This window comes from Eriocheir sinensis, unplaced genomic scaffold (assembly GCF_024679095.1).
Source record: "Eriocheir sinensis breed Jianghai 21 unplaced genomic scaffold, ASM2467909v1 Scaffold879, whole genome shotgun sequence".
Taxonomy (NCBI): domain Eukaryota; kingdom Metazoa; phylum Arthropoda; class Malacostraca; order Decapoda; family Varunidae; genus Eriocheir; species Eriocheir sinensis.
In genome coordinates this window covers 99,245-119,723 of record NW_026112251.1, presented here as the reverse complement: position 1 = coordinate 119,723, position 20,479 = coordinate 99,245, and the positions used below count along the sequence as shown (strand labels likewise).

Genomic DNA, 20,479 nt, shown 5'->3' with positions numbered 1-20,479 from the left:
GGGTCAGTAAAATGTGGGGTGATGATCAGAGGGGGCGGGGGGTTAAGATAAGGGGAGGGGGCTATTGGGAGTAGGTGGAATTCGTAATTAGTTCATGTTCGGTGTCGAATAGGGAGTAAATGGGGTCAGTAAATTGCGTGGTGATAATTAAAGGGGGCGGGGGTGAAAAGTAATTGGGGGGGCTAATGGAAATAGGTGGAATTCGAGAATAGGTCATCTCAGGTGTCGAATAGGGAATAAATCGGGTCAGTAATTTGCGTGGTGATAATTAAGGTGGGAGGAGGTTGATGGTAATGGGGGGGGGGGGGGTTAATGGGAGTAGGTGGAATACGGAAATGACTTCATTTTATTTTTTTATATAAAAATAGCCGAATAAAATACATCGTAAAATGACAATAACTCCATTACCGTTCATCGTAAAGCAATTCTGAAAGCACCGTTCGATTCGGCGGACGTTTCTGCATGGGGTAGGTGCCCATTTCAAAGTTCAAACTAAAAACTATACCATAAAATTCAATCTTTACTGTTTTTCGGAAGGGGGACCATACCCCCTAACTCCGTTAATTTTGCCCGGTGCGTTCATTTCAGGCCATGAACGGCTTCCTCATCCTTTCCTACGTAAGATGAAATGCCCCTGGGAAATAGAAAAAAGGAATAAAAGCGCTTTTTTCTGTATATCTACTGTTACTACTACGTACTACTACTACTTCTAATACTACTATATACTACTACAGGTGTTATAAAGTGAAAACAGATGTCATTATGTTCAAAAATTAATTTATTATGACCTTTACATATCCATGCATTGACCTCAAGTTTATAATATATTCGAGGTCAAGGTTGATGTGTGTAGTTTTCATGTAGGGACAAGCTGGCTAAGTACAGCTTGACCCCTGACCCCCAAGATGAGCTCACGCGCAGGAATAGTTATAAGTCTACCCTCGTAAGACAGCATTTTTGAGGATATCAGTGCATTCAGTCAGTCAGTTATTCAGTCAGCCAGTCAGTGACAGTCAGTCCAACCGTTAAGAAAGTCAGTCAGTCTCACACACACACACACACACACACACACACACACACACACACAGAGAGAGAGAGAGAGAGAGAGAGAGAGAGAGAGAGAGAGAGAGAGAGAGAGAGAGAGAGAGAGAGAGAGAGAGAGAGAGAGAGAGAGAGAGAGAGAGAGAGAGAGAGAGAGAGAGAGAGAGAAGCAATGAAGAGTTTTCTGGCAAAGATGTGGTGTGCAAGAAATAGGGAATTGGAAGATTTGTAATGGATACTGCTTGTGTTGTTTTATTTATTACAGGTTGTGCCGATACGAAGGCATGTCTCCATCTTGATCATGATCTTGATGTCACAGGTGGCTCGGGATTTTTCCCCAGCCAGGCCTTTGTACAGCAAGAGCATGACCGCCAGCCCGCCTCGGCCCCTCAGCCCGCCCCAAAGCTCCCTCCATGGCCTCCTGCAGGGCTTGAGGTGGTCAGGCTCCCCACACTGCTGCCCCACGCAGTGCCAGGGCAGTGCCACACCTGTAATCTGCGGCGCCATGCCCGGTCTGAGAGCGCCGCTGGTCTGTGAGTGTTGACCTTGTGTTTGACCTTATTTTGAAGCTACTATTTGACCATCGCAGGATTTATTACACGTTTCATGAGTCTTCATTAATGACTGAGTGCCTGAAGTGTCTGTTTTGGCTCTGGGTGCCGCACATAACCTATTCCCAAAGCTTAAAAAGGAGGTCAATCAGTCTTTCACGAGTGTTTTCCAGGTTCAAGGTGCAGAGGAAGGGTCAAACTGCATCCAGGGTCACTAATATACCCTTGCAAGTGACCCAGACTCCTAGGAAATCACATCAACACAAACCAAATTACTATAGAATCACACCCAACACACCGAATTGCACCAGAATCACACCCAACGCATTAAATTCCTCCAGAATCACACCCAACACACCGAATTACTCTAGAATCACACCCAACACTCACTGAATTGCTCCAGAATCACACCCAGCACACTGAATTACTCTAGAATCACACCTAACACACACTCAAACACACATGATTGCCAGTTAGCTTTGTGGACTGATTCTGGATCTATATTATAATGCGGCGGGCAGCTGTCAGTTGCATGAAACGCATATTTGTGTTGGCTGTTCGGGGGACCGGGGAGCCGCGTGTGCAGGGGAGGGAAGTGAAGGAAGTGTAATTGTTAGTGTTGGTGTGTTGTGGTGACAAGTGAGTGTATTGCTTTTCTGAATGAGTCTATTGTACCGCAGTCTGTAGAGGGAGGCTGTTCCAGTGGTGTATGGTGCGTGGAAATTATGAAAGCTTGTATGCGTCAGTGTTAGTGTAATATGTTTGGTGTTTATGGATGTGTGTACGTTGGCTGTTTGCGCTGTGTAGGCTAGGTACGTGCGTGGGTCAATGTGAGTGTTTGTGATCTCGTACATAAGTCTGTGTGTTTGTGAAGAGGTTTCTTTGGCCGATGACCTAGCCTATCCTATTATCTATATATATTATCAGGAGTCGAATAGAGAATAAATCGGTTCAGTAATTTGCGTGGTGATAATTAAATGGGGATGAGGTTGATGGTAATGGGGAGGGGGGGGTTAATGGGAGTAGCTTGAATACGGAAATGGTTTCATTTTTTTTTATATATAAATAGCCTAATAACATACATCGTAAAATGACGATAACTCCATTAGCGTTCATCGTAAGGCAATTCTGAAAGTACCATTCAATTCGGCGGACGTTTCTACATGGGGTAGGAGCCCATTTCAAAGTTCATACTAAAAACTAAGCGATAAAATTCATCTTCTCTTGTTTTTCGAATAGGGGACCATACCCCCTAACAATGTCAATTTTGCCTGGGGCGTTGATTTCAGGCCATGAACGGCTTCGTCTTCCTTTTCTACATCAGATGAAATGCCTCTGGGAAATACAAAAAGGAATAAAAGCGGTTTTTTTTCTTTAAATCAAAAAAATCCCCGAACATTCCTGATAGTTATATGCAAATATATCCGTTAGTTTTTATCTAAGAACAATTCTGAGTGTACCCTTCGATTCGTGGAAGTGTTCTGCATCGATTAGGTTAGAGTAAGAAAACAACAATTCATAAGATTGGGTGTTGTTTGATGGGTCAAAAGAAGAAGAGGAAGAAAACCTTGTTCCGCGATGCAGTGGTTACCGTGCATAGCTCCGTTTTAAGGACTTACGAGGAGGAAGAAGATCTAGATGCTAAAATTCGGAAATAGGTCATATGGGATGTCGAGAAGGGGGTTAATGGGGTTAGTAAATTGCGTGGTGATAATTAGAGGGGATGGGGGTTCATAATAATGTGGAGGGGGCTAATGGGAGAAGGTGGAACTCGTAATTAGGTCATGTTCGGTATCGATTAGGGGGTAAATGGGGTCAGTAAATTGCTTGGTGATAATTAAAGGGGGCGGAGGTAAACGGTAATTTGGGGGGGGCTAATGGGAGTAGGTGAAACTCGAGAATAGGTCATGTGAGGTGTCGAATGCTGGGTAAATGGGGTCAGTAAATTGCGTGGTGATAATCAGAGGTGGCTCGGTTTAGGGTAAGGGGTGGGGCTATTTGGAGTAGATGGAATTGGTAATAAGGTCATGTTCGGTGTCTAATAGGGAGTAAATTGGGTCAGTAAATTGCGTGGTGATAATTAAAGGGGGCGGGGGTGAAAAGTAATGGGGGGGCTAATGGGAATAGGTGGAATTCGAAAATAGGTCATGTCAGGTGTCGAATAGGGAATAAATCGGGTCAGTAATTTGCGTAGTGATAATTGAAGGGGGATGAGGTTGATCGTAATGTGGGGGGCTAATGGGAATACGTGGAATACGGAAATGGCATCATTTTATTTTTTTATATAAAAATAGCCTAGTTAAATTCATCGTAAAATAACAATAACTCCATTAGCGTTTATCGTAAAGCAGTTATGAAAGTACCATTCGATTCGGCGGACGTTTCTGCATGGGGTAGGTGCCCATTTCAAAGTTCATACTAAAAACTAAGCGATAAAATTATTTTTTTCTTGTTTTTCGCGAAGGGGACCATACCCCCAAACACCGCTAATTTTGCCTGGGGCGTTGATTTCAGGCCATGAACGGCTTCCTCATCCTTTTCTTTCTAAGATGAAATGCCTCTGGAAAATAGAAAAAAGGAATAAAAGCGGTTTTTTATGTATATCAAAAAAATCCCCGAACATTCCTGATAGTTATATGCAAATATATCCGTTAGTTTTTATCTTAAAGCAATTCTGAGTGTACCATTCGATTCGTCGGAGTTTTCTGCATCGATTAGGTACGCTTTGCAAAGTTCAGATTAAAAACTAGGCTAGAAATATCACATTTTTTATACACGTCGACACAACACCCATACTTATGAATTGCTGTTCCATTAGCCTACCCTAGCTCGATTTCACGAGTTACGTTAGAGTAAGAAAGCAGCAATTCATAAGATTGGGTGTTGTGTGATGGGTCAAAAGAAGAAGAGGAAGAAGACCTTGCTCCGCGATGCAGTGGTTACTGTGCATAGCTCCGTTATAAGGCCTCTAAAAGAGAAAAAAGATCTAGATGCTAGAATTTGGAAATAGGTTATATGGGGTGTCGAGTAGGGGGTTAATGGGGTCAGTAAATTGCGTGGCGATAATTAGAGAGGCGGAGGTTCATAATAATGTGTGGGGGGCTAATGGGAGTAATTGGAATTCGTAATTAGGTCATATTCGGTATCGAAAAAGAGATAAATGGGGTCAGTAAATTCCGTGGTGATAATTAAAGGGGGCGGGGGTTAACGGTAATTGGGGGGGCTAATGGGAGTAGGTGAAACACGATAATAGGTCATGTGAGGTGTCGAATACTGGTTAAATGGGGTCAGCAAATTGCGTGGTGATAATCAGAGGGGGCGGGGAGCTAGGGTAAGTAGGCGGGGCTATTGGGAGTATGTGGAATTCGTAATTAGGTCATGTTCGATGTCGAATAGGGAGTAAATGGGGTCAGTAAATTGCGTGGTGATAATTAAAAGGGGCGGTGGTGAAAAGTAATAGGGGGAAAACTGGAATAGGTGGAATTCGAAAATATGTCATGTCAGGTGTCGAATAAGGAATAAATCGGGTCAGTAATTTGCGTGGTGATAATTAAAGGGGGATGAGGTTGATCGTAATGTAGGGGGCTAGTGCAAGTAGGTGGAATACGGAAATGGCTTAATTTTATTTTATTTTTATAAAAATAGCCTAATAATATACATCGTAAAATGACAATAACTCCATTAGCATTCATTGTAAAGCAATTCTGAAAGTACCATTCGATTCGACGGACGTTTCTGCATGGGGTAGGTGCCCATTTCAAATTTCATACTAAAAAGTAAGCGATAAAATTCATCTTTTCTTGTTCTTCGCAAAAGGGGATCATACCCCCAAACACTGTTAATTTTGCCTGGGGCGTTGATTTCAGCCCATGAACGGCTTCCTCATCCTTTTCTACATAAGGTGAAATGCCTCTGGGAAATAGAAAAAGGAAAAAAAGCGGTTTTTTTTCTGTAAATCAAAAAAAAAACAGAACATTCCTGATAATTATATGCAAATATATCCGTTAGTTTTTATCTTAGAGCAATTCTGAGTGTACCATTCGATTCGTCGGAGTTTTCTGCATCGATTAGGTACCCTTTGCAAAGTTCAGAGTAAAAACTAACCGAGAAATATCACATTTTCCATACACGTCGACACAACACCCATACTTATGAATTGCTGTTCCATTAGCCTACCCTAGCTCGATTTCACGAGTTACGTTAGAGTAAGAAAGCAGCAATTCATAAGATTGGGTGTTGTGTGATGTGTCAAAAGAAGAAGAGGAAGAAGACCTTGCTCCGCGATGCAGTGGTTATCGTGCATAGCTCCGTTATAAGGCCTCAAGAAGAGAAAGAAGATCTAGATGCTAGAATTCGGAAATATGTCATATGGGATGTCGAGTAGGGAGTTAATGGGGTCAGTAAAATACGTGGTGATAATTAGATAGGGCGGGGGTTCATGATAATGTTGGGGGGGCTAATGGGAGTAATTGGAATTCGTAATTAGGTCATGTTCGGTATCGAATAAGGGGTAAATGGGGACAGTAAATTGCATGGTGATAATTAAAGGGGGCGGGGGTTATCGGTAATTAGGGGGGGCTAATGGGAGTAAGTAAAACTCAAAAATAGGTCATCTGAGGTGTCGAATACTGGGTAAATGGGGTCAGTATATTGTGGGGTGATGATCAGAGGGTGCGGGGGGTTAGGATAAGGGGAGGGGGCTATTGGGATTAAGTGGAAATCGTAATTAGGTCATGTTTGGTGTCGAATAGGGAGTAAATAGGTTCAGTAAATTGCGTGGTGATAATTAAAGGGGGCGGGGATGAAAAGTAATGGGGGGGCTAATGGGAATAGGTGGAATTCGAGAATACGTCATCTAAGGTGTCGAATAGGGAATAAATTGGGTCAGTAATTTGCGTAGTGTTAATTAAAAGGGGATAAGGTTGATGGTAATGGGGGAAGGGTGGCTAATGGGAGTAGGTGGAATACGGAAATGTCTTCATTTTTTTTTATATATAAAAATAGCCAAATAAAGAACATCGTAAAATAACAATAACTCCATTAGCGTTCATCGTAAAGCAATTCTGAAAGGACCATTCGATTCAGCGGACGTTTCTGCATGGGGTAGGTGCCCATTTCAAAGTTCATACTAAAAACTAGGCGATAAAATTCATCTTTTCTTGTTTTTCGCAAATGGGTCCATACCCCGATACACCGTTAATTTTGCCTGGGGCGTTGATTTCAGGCCATGAACGGCTTCCTCATCCTTTTCTACATAAGATGAAATGCCTCTGGGAAATAGAAAAAGGAATAAAAGCGTTTTTTTCTGTAAATCAAAAAAATCCACGAACATTCCTGATAGTTATATGCAAATATACCCGTTACTTTTTGTCTTAGAGCAATTCTGAGTTTACCATTCGATTTGTCGGAGTTTTCAGCATCGATTACGTACGCTTTGCAAAGTTCAGAGTAAAAACTAAGCGAGAAATATCACATTTTCCATACACGTCGACACAACACCCATACTTATGGATTGCTGTTCCATTAGCCTAACCTAACTCGATTTCACGAGTTACGTTAGAGTAAGAAAACAGCAATTCATAAGATTGGGTGTTGTGTGATGGGTCAAAAGAAGAAGAGGAAGAAGACCTTGCTCCGCGATGCAGTGGTTACCGTGCATAGCTCCGTTATAAGGCCTCAAGAAGAGAAAGAATATCTAGATGCTACAATTCGGAAATAGGTCATATGGGGTGTCGAGTAGAGGGTTAATGGGGTCAGTAAATTGCGTGGTGATAATTAGATAGGGCGGGGGTTCATGATAATGTGGGGTGGGCTAAAGGGAGTAATTGGAATTCGTAATTAGGTCATGCTCGGTATCGAATAAAGGGTAAATGGGGTCAGTAAATTGAGTGGTGATAATTAAAGGGGGCGGGGGTTAACGGTAATTGGGGGGTGCTAATGGGAGTAAGTAAATCTCAAAAATAGGTCAAGTGAGGTGTCGAATACTGGGTAAATGGGGTTAGTAAAATGTGGGGTGATGATCAGAGGGGGCGGGGGTTAAGATAAGGGGAGGGGGGTTTTGGGAGTAGGTGGAATTCGTAGTTTGTTCATGTTCGGTGTCGAATAGGGAGTAAAAACTAAGTGAGAAATATCACATTTTCCATACACGTCGACACAACACCCATACTTATGAATTGCTGTTCCATTAGCCTAACCTAGTTCGATTTCACGCATTAGGTTAGAGTAAGAAAACAGCAATTCATAAGATTGGGTGGTGTGGGATGGGTCAAAAGAAGAAGAGGAAGAAGACTTTGCTCCGCAATGCAGTGGTTACTGTGCATAACTCCGTTATAAGGACTCAAGAAGAGGAAGAAGGTCTAGATTTTAGAATTCGGAAATAGGTTATATGGGGTGTCCAGTAGGGGGTTAATGGGGTCAGTAAATTGCGTGGTGATAATTAGAAGGGGCGGAGTTTCATTATAATGTGGCGGGGGTTAATGGGAGTAATTGGAATTCGTAGTTAGGTCATGCTCGGAATTGAAAAAGGTTAAATGGGGTCAGTAAATTGCGTGGTGATAATTAAAGGGGCGGGGGTTAACGGTAATTGGGGGGGACTAATGGGAGTAAGTGAAACACGAAAATAGGTCATGTGAGGTGTCGAATACTGGTTAAATGGGGTCAGTAAATTGCTTGGTGATAATCAGAGGGGGCGGGAGGTTAGGGTAAGGAGGGGGTGCTATTGGGAGTAGGTGGAATTGGTAATTAGGTCATGTTCGGTGTCGAATAGTGAGTAAATGGGGTCAGCAAATTGCTTGGTGATAATTAAAGGGGGCAGGGGTGAAAAGTAGATGGGGGCTCTAATGGGAATAGGTGGAGTTCGAAAATAGGTTATGTCAGGTGTCCAATAGGGATTAAATCTCGTCAGTAATTTACGTGGTGATAATTAAGTGGGTGATGAGGTTGATGGTAATGGGGGGGGTTAATGGGAGAAGGTGGAATACGGAAATGGCTTCATTTTTTTTCATATAAAAATAGCCTAATAAAATATATCGTAAAATGAAATTTCCGATCTGCGGACGTTTCTGTTTCTGGGTCTGGTCCATTTTCAAAGTTCACGTTTAAAACTAACTAAAAAAAAAATGCTTTTTTGCATTTTTCGCAATTTTGACAAAAGCAAAAAACACCGTTACCTGCCTGGGGTGGGTTTGGGGGGGGCGAACGGCTTTCTCAGGTTTTTTTTCATTCTTTCATACAAGATGAAAAAAAATAACAAAAAAAAAAAAAAAATAAAAAAAAGGAAAAAACAAAAATCAAAAATCAAATCAAAAATGATAGTTACATATATGTTAGTTTATATCTTTTTTATCTTTTAGAATTGGTGTACCATTCGATTCGTCGGGTTTTTAGCGATTAGTTTTAGGTATCTTTGCAAAGTTCAGAAAGTAAAAAAAAAAGAAATAATTTCCATATTATATACATCATATCATTCACCATACATAACATGAATTGCCTTTTAACATAGCATAACACAATTTGCATAACAATTTCACGAGAGGTTAAGGGAATTCATAAGATATAAGATTGGGTGATTGTGTGTTATACTCATGCATAGCTCGTTATAATAAGAAAAAAGAAAGAAGAGAAGATCATTAGAATTGAAAATAGGTCATATATGGAGTGATAGGGGGGGGGGGGAGGGGGGGCAAATTGGTGAGATAACTAGAGCGCGGGGGGCTCCGCGATAATGTGGGGGGGTCTAATGGGAGTAGTTGGAATTCGTAATTAGGTCATGTTAGGTATCGAAAAGGGGTAAATGGGGTCAGTAAATTGCGTGGTGATAATTAAAGGGGGCGGGGGTTAACGGTAATTGGGGGGGGCTAATGGGAGTATGTAAAACTCAAAAATAGGTCATGCGAGGTGTCGAATACTGGGTAAATGGGGTCAATAAATTGTGGGGTGATGATCAGAGGGGTAGGGGGGTTAGGATAAGGGGAGGGGGCTATTGGGTTAAGTGGAATTCGTAATTAGGTCATGTTCGGTGTCGAATAGGGAGTAAATAGGTTCAATAAATTGCATGGTGATAATTAAAGGGGGCGGGGATGAAAAGTAATGGGGGGGCTAATGGGAATAGGTGGAATTCGAGAATACGTCATCTAAGGTGTCGAATAGGGAATAAATCGGGTCAGTAATTTGCGTAGTGATAATTAAAAGGGGATAAGGTTGATGGTAATGGGGGGAGGGGTTGCTAATGGGAGTAGGTGGAATACGGAAATGGCTTCATTTTATTTTTAAAATAGCCTAATAAAGTACATCGTAAAATATCAATAACTCCATTATCGTTCATCTTAAAGCAATTCTGAAAGTACCATTCGATTCGGTGGATGTTTCTGCATGGGGTAGGTGCCCATTTCAAAGTTCATACTAAAAACTAGGCGATAAAATTCATCTTTTCTTGTTTTTCGCAAAGGGGTCCATATCCCGATACACCGTTAATTTTGCCTGGGGCGTTGATATCAGGCCATGAACTGCTTCCTCATCCTTTTCTACATAAGATGAAATGCCTCTGGGAAATAGAAAAAGGAATAAAAGTTGTTTTTTTCTGTAAATCAAAAAAATCCCCGAGCATTCCTGATAGTTATATGCAAATATACCCATTAGTTTTTATCTTAGAGCAATTCTAAGTGTACCATTCGATTCGTCGGGGTTTTCTGCATCAATTAGGTACCCTTTCCAAAGTTCAGAGTAAAAACTAAGCGAGAAATATCACATTTTCCATACACGTCGACACAACACCGATACTTATGAATTGCTATTCCATTAGCCTAACCTAACTCGATTTCACGAGTTAGGTTAAAGTAAGAAAACAGCAATTCATAAGATTGGGTGTTGTGGTATGGGTCAAAAGAAGAAGAAGAAGAAGACCTTCCAGTGGTTACTGTGCATAGCTCCGTTATAAGGCCTCAAGAAGAAGAAGAAGGTCTAGATTTTAGAATTCGGAAATAGGTCACATGGGGTGTCGAGTAGGGGGTTAATGGGATCAGTAAATTGCGTGGTGATAATTAGAGGGGGCGGAGGCTCATGATAATGTGGGGGAGTCTAATGGGAGTAATTGGAATTCGTATTTAGGTCACGTTCGGTATCGAAAAATGGGTAAATGGTGTCAGTAAATTGCGTGGTGATAATTAAAGGGGACGAGGGTTAACGGTAATTTGTTGGGGACTAATAGGAGTAGGTGAAACTCGAAAATATGTCATGTCAGGTGTCGAATATGGATTAAATCGGGTCAGTAGTTTACGTGGTGATAATTAAAGAGGGATGAGGTTGATGGTAATGGGTGGGGTCTAATGAGAATAGGTGGAATACGGAAATGACTTCATTTTATTTTTTTATATAAAAATAGCCTAATAAGATACATCGTAAAATGACAATAACTCTATTAGCGTTCATCGTAAAGCAATTCTGAAAGTACCGTTCGATTCGGCGGACGTTTCTGCATGGGGTACGTGCCCATTTCAGAGTTCATACTAAAAAGTAAGCGATAAAATTCATCTTTTCTTGTTTTCGCAAAGGGGACCATACCCCCAGACACCGTTAATTTTGCCTGCTGCGTTGAAATAGAAAAAGGGAGTATTGTGAGTAGATGGAATTCGTAATTAGGTCATGTTCGGTGTCGAATAGTGAGTAAATAGGGTCAGTAAATTGCGTGGTGGTAATTAAAGGTGGCGGGGGTGAAAAGTAATGTGGGTGGGCTAATGGGAATAGGTGGAATTCGAAAATAGGTCTTGTCAGATGTCGAATAGGGAATAAATCGGGTCAGTAATTTGCGTGGTGATAATTAAGGTGGGATGAGGTTGATGGTAATGGGGGGGGGGGGGGTTAATGGAAGTAGGTGGAATACGGAAATGACTTCGTTTTATTTTTTAATATTAAAATAGCCTAATAAAATACATCGAAAATTGACAATAACTCCATTACCGTTCTTCGTAAAGCAATTCTGTAAGTACCATTTGAATCGGTGGACGTTTATGCATGGGGTAGGTGCCCATTTCAAAGTTCATCCTAAAAACTAAGCGATAAAATTCAACTTTTCTCGTTTTTTGCAAAGTGGACCATACCCCCAAACACCGCTAATTTTGCCTGGTGCGTTGCTTTCAGGCCATGAACGGCTTCCTCATCCTTTTCTACATAAGATGAAATGCCTCTGGGAAATAGAAAAAGGAATAAAAGCGATTTTTTTTCTGTAAATCAACTACTACTACTACGTACTACTACAACTACTATATACTACTACAGGTGTTATAAAGTGAAAACAGATGTCATTATGTTCAAAAAGTAATTTATTATGACCTTTACATATCTATGCATTGACTTCAAGTTTATAATATATTCGAGGTCAAGGTTGATGTGTGTAGTTTTCATGTAGGGACAAGCTGGCTAAGTACAGCTTGACCCCTGACCCCCAAGATGAGCTGACGCGCAGGAATAGTTTTAAGTCTACCCTCGTAAGACAGCATTTTTGAGGATATCAGTGCATTCAGTCAGTCAGTTATTCAGTCAGCCAGTCAGTGACAGTCAGTCTAACCGTTAAGAAAGTCAGTCAGTCTCACACACACACACACACACACACACACACACACACAGAGAGAGAGAGAGAGAGAGAGAGAGAGAGAGAGAGAGAGAGAGAGAGAGAGAGAGAGAGAGAGAGAGAGAGAGAGAGAGAGAGAGAGAGAGAGAGAGAGAGAGAGAGAGAGAGAGAGAGAGAGAGAGAGAGAGAGAGAGAGAGAGAATTATAGAAGCCATGAAGAGTTTTCTGGCAAAGATGTGGTGTGCAAGAAATAGGGAATTGGAAGATTTGTAATGGATACTGCTTGTGTTGTTTTATTTATTACAGGTTGTGCCGATACGAAGGCCTGACTCTCCAACGGGTCACCTGTACAGCAAGAGCAAGACAGCCAGCCCGCCTCGGCCCCTCAACCCGCCCCAAGGCTCCCTCCATGGCCTCCTGCAGGGTTTGAGGTGGTCAGGCTCACCACAGTGCTGCCCCTCGCAGTGCCAGGGCAGTGCCACACCTGTAAGCTGCGGCGCCGCTGGCCTGTGAGTGTTGACCTCGTGTTTGACCTTATTTTGAAGCTACTATTTGACCATCGCAGGAATTATTACACGTTTCATTAGTCTTCATTAATGAATGAGTGCCTGAAGTGTCTGTTTTGGCTCTGGGGTGCCGCACATAACCTATTCCCAAAGGTTAAAAAGGAGGTCAATCAGGCTTTCACGAGTGAAACCAAATTACTACAGAATCACACCTAACACACCGAATTGCTCCAGCATCACACCCAACACACTGAATTACTCCAGAATCATACCCAACACACACTGAATTGCTCCAGAATCACACCCAACACATTGAATTCCTCCAGAATCACACCCAACACATTGAATTCCTCCAGAATCACACCCAACACAACACTTAAACACACATGATTTCCAGTTAGCTTTGTGGACTGATTCTAGATAATGCGGCGGGTAGCTATCAGTTGCATGAAACGCATATTTGTGTTGGCTGTTCGGGGGACCGGGGAGCCGAGTGTGCAGGGGAGGAAAGTGAAGGAAGTGTAATTGATAGTGTTAGTGTGTTGTGGTGACAAGTGAGTGTGTATTGGTTTTCTGAATGAGTTTATTGTACCGCAGTCTGTAGACAGAGGCTGTTCCAGTGGTGTATGGTGCGTGGAAAGTATGAAAGTATTAAAGTATACCCGTTAGTTTTTATCTTAGAGCAATTCTGAGTGTACCATTTGATTCGTCGGGGTTTTCTGCATCGATTAGGTACCCTTTGCAAAGTTCAAAGTAAAAACTAAGCGAGAAATATCACATTTTCCATACACGTCGAAACCACACCCATACTTATGAATTGCTGTTCCATTAGCATAACCTAACTCGATTTCACGAGTTAGGTTAGAGTAAGAAAACAGCAATTCATAAGATTGAGTGTTGTGGGATGGGTCAAAAGAAGAAGAGGAAGAAGACCTTGCTCCGCAATACAGTGGTTACTGTGCATAGCTCCGTTATAAGGCCTCAAGAAGAGGAAGAAGGTCTAGATTTTAGAATTCGGAAATAGGTCATATGGGGTGTCGAGTAGGGGGTTAATGGGGTCAGTAAATTGCGTGGTGATAATTAGAGGGGCGGAGGTTCATGATAATGTGGGATGGCTAATGGTAGTAATTGGAATTCGTAATTAGGTCATGTTCGGTATCGAATAAGGGGTAAATGGGGTCAGTAAATTGCGTATTGATAATTAAAGGGGGCGGGGGTGAAAAGTAATTGGGGGGGCTAATGGGAATAAGTGGAATTCGAAAATATGTCATGTCAGGTGTCGAATAGGGATTAAACCGGGTAAGTAATTTACGTAGTGATAATTAAAGAGGGATTAGGTTGATGGTAAGGGGGGGTCTAATGGGAGTAGGTGGAATACGGAAATGACTTCATCTTATTTTTTTATATAAAAATAGCCAAATGAAATACATCTTAAAATGACAATAACTCTATTAGCGTTCATCGTAAAGCGCTTCTGAAAGTACCGTTCGATTCGGCTGACGTTTCTTCATGGGGTAGGTGCCCATTTCAAAGTTCATACTAAAAACTAAGCGATAAAATTCATCTTTCCTTGTTTTTCGCAAAGGGGACCATACCCCAAAACACCGTTAATTTAGCCTGGGAGGTTGATTTCAGGCCATCCTCATCCTTTTCTACATAAGATGAAATGCCTCTGGAAAATAGAAAAAGGAGTAAAAGCGGTTTTTTTCTGTAAATCAAAAAAATCCCCGAACATTCCTGATAGTTATATGCAAATATATCCATTAGTTGTTATCTTAAAGCAATTCTGAGTGTACCATTCGATTCGTCGGAGTTTTCAGCATCGATTAGGTACCCTTTGCAAAGTTCAGAGTAAAAACTAAGCGAGAAATATCACATTTTCCATACACGTCGACACAACACCCATCCTTATGAATTGCTGTTCCATTAGTTTAACATAACTCGATTTCACGTGTTAGGTTAGAGTAAGAAAACAGCAATTCATAAGATTGGGTGTTGTGTGATGGGTCAAAAGAAGAAGAGGAAGAAGATCATCCTCCGCGATGTAGTGGTTACCCTGCATAGCTCCTTTATTAGGCCTCAAGAAGAGAAAAAAAATCTAGATGCTAGAATTCGGAAATAGGTCATATGGGGTGTCGAGGAGGGGATTAATGGGGTCAGTCAATTGCGTGGCGATAATTAGAGGGGGCGGGAGTTCATGATAATGGAGGAGGGTGGGCTAATGGCAGTAGGTTGAATTCGTAATTAGGTCATGCTCGGTATCGAATAGGAGGTAAATGGGGTGGTGATAATTAAAGGGGGCGGGGGTGAAAAGTAATGTGTGGGGAGGCTAATGGGAGTAGGTGAAATTCGGAAATACGTCATCTGAGGTGTCGAATAGAGAATAAATCGGGTCAGTAATTTTCGTGGTGATAATTAAAGGGGGATGAGGTTGATGGTAACGGGGGGGCTAATGGAAGTAGGTGGAATATGGAAATGGATTCCTTTTATCTTTTTTATATAAAAATAGCCTTAACAATACATCGTAAAATGACAATAACTCCATTACCATTCTTTGTAAAGCAATTCTGAAAGTACCATTTGAATCGGCGGACGTTTCTGCATGGGGTAGGTGCCCATTTCAAAGCTCATACTAAAAACTAAGCGATAAAATTGATCTTCTCTTGTTTTTCGCACAGGTTACCATAACCCCAAACACCGTTATTTTTGCCTGGGGCAAATGAACGGCTTCCTCATCCTTTTCTACATAAGATGAAATGCCTCTGGGAAATAGAAAAAGGAATAAAAGCGTTTTTTTTCTGTAAATCAAAAAAATCCCCGAACATTCCTGATTGTTATATTCAAATATACCAGTTAGTTTTTATCTTAGAGCAATTCTGAGTGTACCATTCAATTCGTCTGAGTTTTCTGCATCGATTAGGTGCCCTTTGCAAAGTTCAGTAAATTGCGTCGTGATAATTAGAGGGGGCGGGGGGTTAGGGAATGGTTGGGGGCTATTTAGAGTAGGTGGAATTCGTAATTAGGTCATGTTCGGTGTCGAATAGGGAGTAAATGGGGTCAATAAATTGCTTGGTGATAATTAAAGGGAGCGGGGATGAAAAGTAATTCGGGGGGCTAATGGGAATAGATGGAATTCGTAATTAGGTCAAGTCAGATGTCGAATAGGGAATAAATCGGGTCAGTAATTTTCGTGGTGATAATTAAAAGGGGATGAGGTTGATGGCAATGGGAGGGGCTAATGGGAGTAGGTGGAATACGGAAATGGCCTCATTTTAAATTTTTTAAATAGCCTAATAATATATATCGTAAAATGACAATAACTCCATTAGCGTTCATCGTAAAGCATTTCTGTAAGTCCCATTCGATTCGGCGGGCGTTTCTGCATGGGGTAGGTGCTCATTAAACTAAGCGATAAAATTTATGTTTTCTTGTTTTTCGCAAAGGGGACCAAGAAGAGGAAGAAGGCCTTGCTCCGCGATGCAGTGGTTACCGTGCATAGCTCCGTTATAAGGCCTCAAGAAGAGAAAGAAGATCTAGATGCTAGAATTCGGAAATAGGTCATATGGGGTGTCGAGTAGGGGTTTAATGGGGTCAGTAAATTGCGTGGTGATAATTAAATAGGGCTGGGGCTCATGTTAATGTGGGGGGGGCTGATGGGAGTAATTGGAAATCGTAATTAGGTCATGTTCGGTATCGAATAAAGGAAAATGGGGTCAGTAAATTGCGTGGTGATAATTAAAGGGGGCGGGGGTTAACGGTAATTGAGGGGACTAATGGGAGTAGGTGAAACTCGAAAATAGGTCATGTGAGGTGTCGAATACTGATTAAATAAGGTCAGTAAATTGCGTGGTGATAATCAGAGGAGGCGGGGGGCTAGGGTAAGGGGGGGGGGGCTATTGGGAGTAAATGGAATTCGTAACTAGGTCATATTCGGTGTCGAATAGGGAGTAAACTAGGTCAGTAAATTGCGTGGTGATAATTAAAGGGAGCGGTGGTGAAAAGTAATGGGGGGGGGGGTAATTGGAATAAGTAGAATTCGAAAATAGGTCATATCCGGTGTCGAACAGGGAATAAATCGGGTCAGTAATTTGCGTGGTGATAATTAAAGAGGGATGAGGTTGATCGTAATGTAGGGGGCTAATGGGAGTAGGTGGAATACGGAAATGGCTTCATTTTATTTATTTTTTATAAAAATAGCCTAATAAAATACATCGTAAAATGACAATAACTCCATTACCGTTCTTCGTAAAGCAATTCTGATAGTACCATTTGGATCGGCGGACGTTTATGCATGGGGTAGGTGCCCATTTCAAAGTTCATATTCAAAACTAAGCGATAAAATTCATCTTTTCTTGTTTTTCGCATAGGGGACCATACCCCCAAACACCGTTTATTTTTCCTGGGGCGTTGATTTCAGGCCATGTACGGCTTCCTCATCCTTTTCTATATAAGATGAAGTACATGTCGACACAGCACCCAAGCTTATGAAATGCTGTTCCCTTACTTTAACCTAACTCGATTTCACGAGTTAGGTTAGAGTAAGAAAACAGCAATTCATAAGTTTCGGTGTTGTGGGATGGGTCAAAAGAAGAAGAGGAAGAAGACCTTGCAGTGGTTACTGTGCATAGCTCCGTTATAAGGCCTCAAGAAGAAGAAGAAGGTCTAGATTTTAGAATTCGGAAATAGGTTATATGGGGTGTCGAGTAGGGGGTTAATGGGGTCAGTAAATTGCGTGGTGATAATTAGAGGGGGCGGAGGCTCATAATAATGTGGGGGGGCTAATAGGAGTAGTTCGAATTCGTATTTAGGTAATGCTCGGTATCGAATAAGGGTAAATGGGGTCAGTAAATTGCGTGGTGATAATTAAAGGGGGCGAAGGTTAACGGTAATTTGGGAGGGACTAATGGGAGTAAGTGAAACTCGAAAATGTCATGTCAGGTGTCGAATAGGGATTAAATCGGGTCAGAATTGTACGTGGTGATAATTAAAGAGGGATGAGGTTTATGGTAATGGGTGGGGTCAAATGGGAGTAGGTGGAATAGCCTAATAAATTTCATCGTAAAATGACAATAACTCCATTAGCGTTCATCGTAAAGCAATTCTGAAAGTACCGTTCGATTCGGCAGACGTTTCTGCATGGAGTAGGTGCCCATTTCAAAGTTCTTACTAAAAACTAAGCGACAAAATTCATCTTTTCTTGTTTTTCGCAAAGGGGTCCATACCCCCAGACACCGTTAATTTTGCCTGGGGCGTTGATTTCAGGCCATGAACGGCTTCCTCATCCTTTTCTACATAAGATGAAATGCCTCTGGGAAATAGAAAAAGGGAGTATTGGGAGTAGATGGAATTCGTAATTAGGTCATGTTCGGTGTCGAATAGGAAGTAAATGGGGTCAGTAAATTGCGTGGTGGTAATTAAAGGGGGCGGGGGTGAAAAGTAATGGAGGATGCTAATGGGAATAGGTGGAATTCGAAAACAGGTCATGTCAGGTGTCGAATAGGGAGTAAATCGGGTCAATAATTTACGTGGTGATATTTAAAGGGGATGAGGTTGATGGTAATGGGTGGGGGGGCTAATAGGAGTAGGTGGAATACGGAAATGGCTTCTTTTTATTTTTCTATGCAAAAATAGCCTAATAAAATGCATCGTAAAATGACAATAACTCTATTTGCGTTCGTCGTAAAGCAATTCTGAAAGTACCGTTCGATTCGGAAGACGTTTCTGCATGGGGTAGGTGTCCATTTCAAAGTTCATACTAAAAACTAAGCGATAAAATTCATCTTTTCTTGTTTTTCACATAGGGGACCATACCCCCAAAAACCATTAATTTTGCCTGGGGCGTTGATTTCAGGCCATGAACGGCTTCCTCATCCTTTTCTACATAAGATGAAATGCCTCTGGGAAATAGAAAAAGGAAGTATTGGGAGTAGATGGAATTCGTAATTAGGTCATGTTCGGTTTCGAATAGTGAGTAAATAGGGTCAGAAAATTGCGTTGTGATAATTAAAGGGGGCGGGGGTGAAAAGTAATGGGGGGGGCTAATGGGAATAGGTGGAATTCGAAAATAGGTCATGTCAGGTGTCGAATAGGGAATAAATCGGGTCAGTAATTTACGTGGTGATAATTAAAGGGGGATGAGGTTGATGGTAATGGGGGGGGGGGGGGGGGATGGTTAATGGGAGTAGCTGGAATACGGAAATGGCTTCATTTTTTTTTTTAATTGCCTAGTGAAATACATCGTAAAATGACAAAAACTCCATTAGCGTTCTTCGTAGAGCAATTCTGAAAGTACCATTCGATTCGCTGGACGTTTCTGCATGGGGTAGGTGCCCATTTCAAAGTTCATACTAAAAACTAAGCTATAAAATTCATCTTTTCTTGTTTTTCGAATAGGGGACCATACCCCCAAACACCGTTAATTTTGCCTGGGGCGTTGATTTCAGGCCATGAACGACTTCCTCATCCTCTTCTACATAAGATGAAATGCCTCTGGAAAATAAAAAAAAAGTAATATAAGCGGTTTTTTCTGTAAATCAAAAAAATCCCCGAATATTACTGATAGTTATATGCAAATATATCCGTTAGTTTTTATCTTAGAGCAATTCTGAGTGTACCATTCAATTTGTCGGAGTTTTCTGCATCGATTAGGTACACTTTGCAAAGTTCAGATTAAAAACTAAACGAGAAATATCACATTTTCCATACACGTCGACACAACACCCATACTTATGAATTGCTGTTTCTTTAGTATAACCTAACTCGATTTCACGAGTTAGGTTAGAGTAAGAAAACAGCAATTCATAAGATTGGGTGTTGTGTGATGGGTCAAAAGAAGAAGAGGAAGAAGACCTTGCTCCGCGATGCAGTGGTTAAGGTGCATAGCTCCGTTATAAGGACTCAAGAGGAGGAAGAAGATCTAGATGCTAGAATTCGGAAATAGGTCATATGGGGTGTCGAGTAGGGGGTTAATGGGTCAGTAAATTGCGCGGTGATAATTAGAGGGGATGGGGGTTCATGGTAATGTAGGGGGGGGCTAAAGTGCGTAGGTGTAATTCGTAATTAGGTCATGTTCGGTATCGAATAAAGGGTAAATGGGGTCAGTAAATTGCGTTGTGATAATTAGAGGGGGCGGGGGTTCATGATAATGTGGGGGGGGGGGGGCTAATAGGAGTAGGTGGAATTCATAATTAGGTCATGTTCGGCATCAAATAAGGGGTAAATTAGGTCAGTAAATTGCATGGTGATATTTAAAGGGGGCGGGGGTTAACGGTAATGGGGGGGTGGCTAATGGGAATAGGTAAAACTCGAAAATAGGTCATGTGAGGTGTCGAATACTGGTTAAATGGGGTCAGTAAATTGCATGTTGATAATCAGAGGGGGTGGAGGGTTAGGGTAAGGGGGGAGGGGGCTATTTGGAGTAGGTGGAATTCGTAATTATGTCATGTTCGGTGTCGAATAGGGATTAAATGGGGTCAGTAAATTGCGTGGTGATAATTAAAGGGGGTGGGAATGAAAGGTAATTTGGGGACTAAAGGGAATAGAATTCGAAAATAGGCCATGTCAGGTGTCGAGTAGGGATTAAATCGGGTCAATAATTTACGTGGTGTTAATTAAAGGGGGATGAGGTTGATGGTAAGGGGCGGGGGGGGGGGGGGGGTTAATGGGAGTAGGTGGAATACGGAAATGACTTAATTTTATTTTTTTTATATAAAAAATAGCATAATAAAATACATAGTAAAATGACAATAACTCCATTAGTGATCATCGTAAGGCAATTCTGAAAGTACCATTCGATTCGTTGGAGTTTTCAGCATCGA

At 41.6% G+C, this 20,479-nt stretch overlaps 1 protein-coding gene across 3 annotated transcripts in view; it reads left to right on the top strand.

Annotated features, from left to right (window-relative positions):
* Nucleotides 1-20,479, top strand: part of LOC126994798 (SH3 domain-binding protein 1-like) — an 80,509-nt gene that overhangs the window by 16,677 nt on the left and 43,353 nt on the right. The window contains exons 1-2 of one of the 3 annotated variants that reach the window (XM_050854077.1): nucleotides 1,325-1,574; nucleotides 12,463-12,665. The exons of 1 other annotated variant lie outside the window; for it this stretch is intronic. The gene's annotated coding sequence lies outside the window, so the exon portion shown is untranslated. Of the gene's footprint in view, nucleotides 1-1,324; nucleotides 1,575-11,926; nucleotides 12,666-20,479 lie in introns of those variants that run through there. One more of the 3 variants, XM_050854078.1, reaches the window with a different exon arrangement.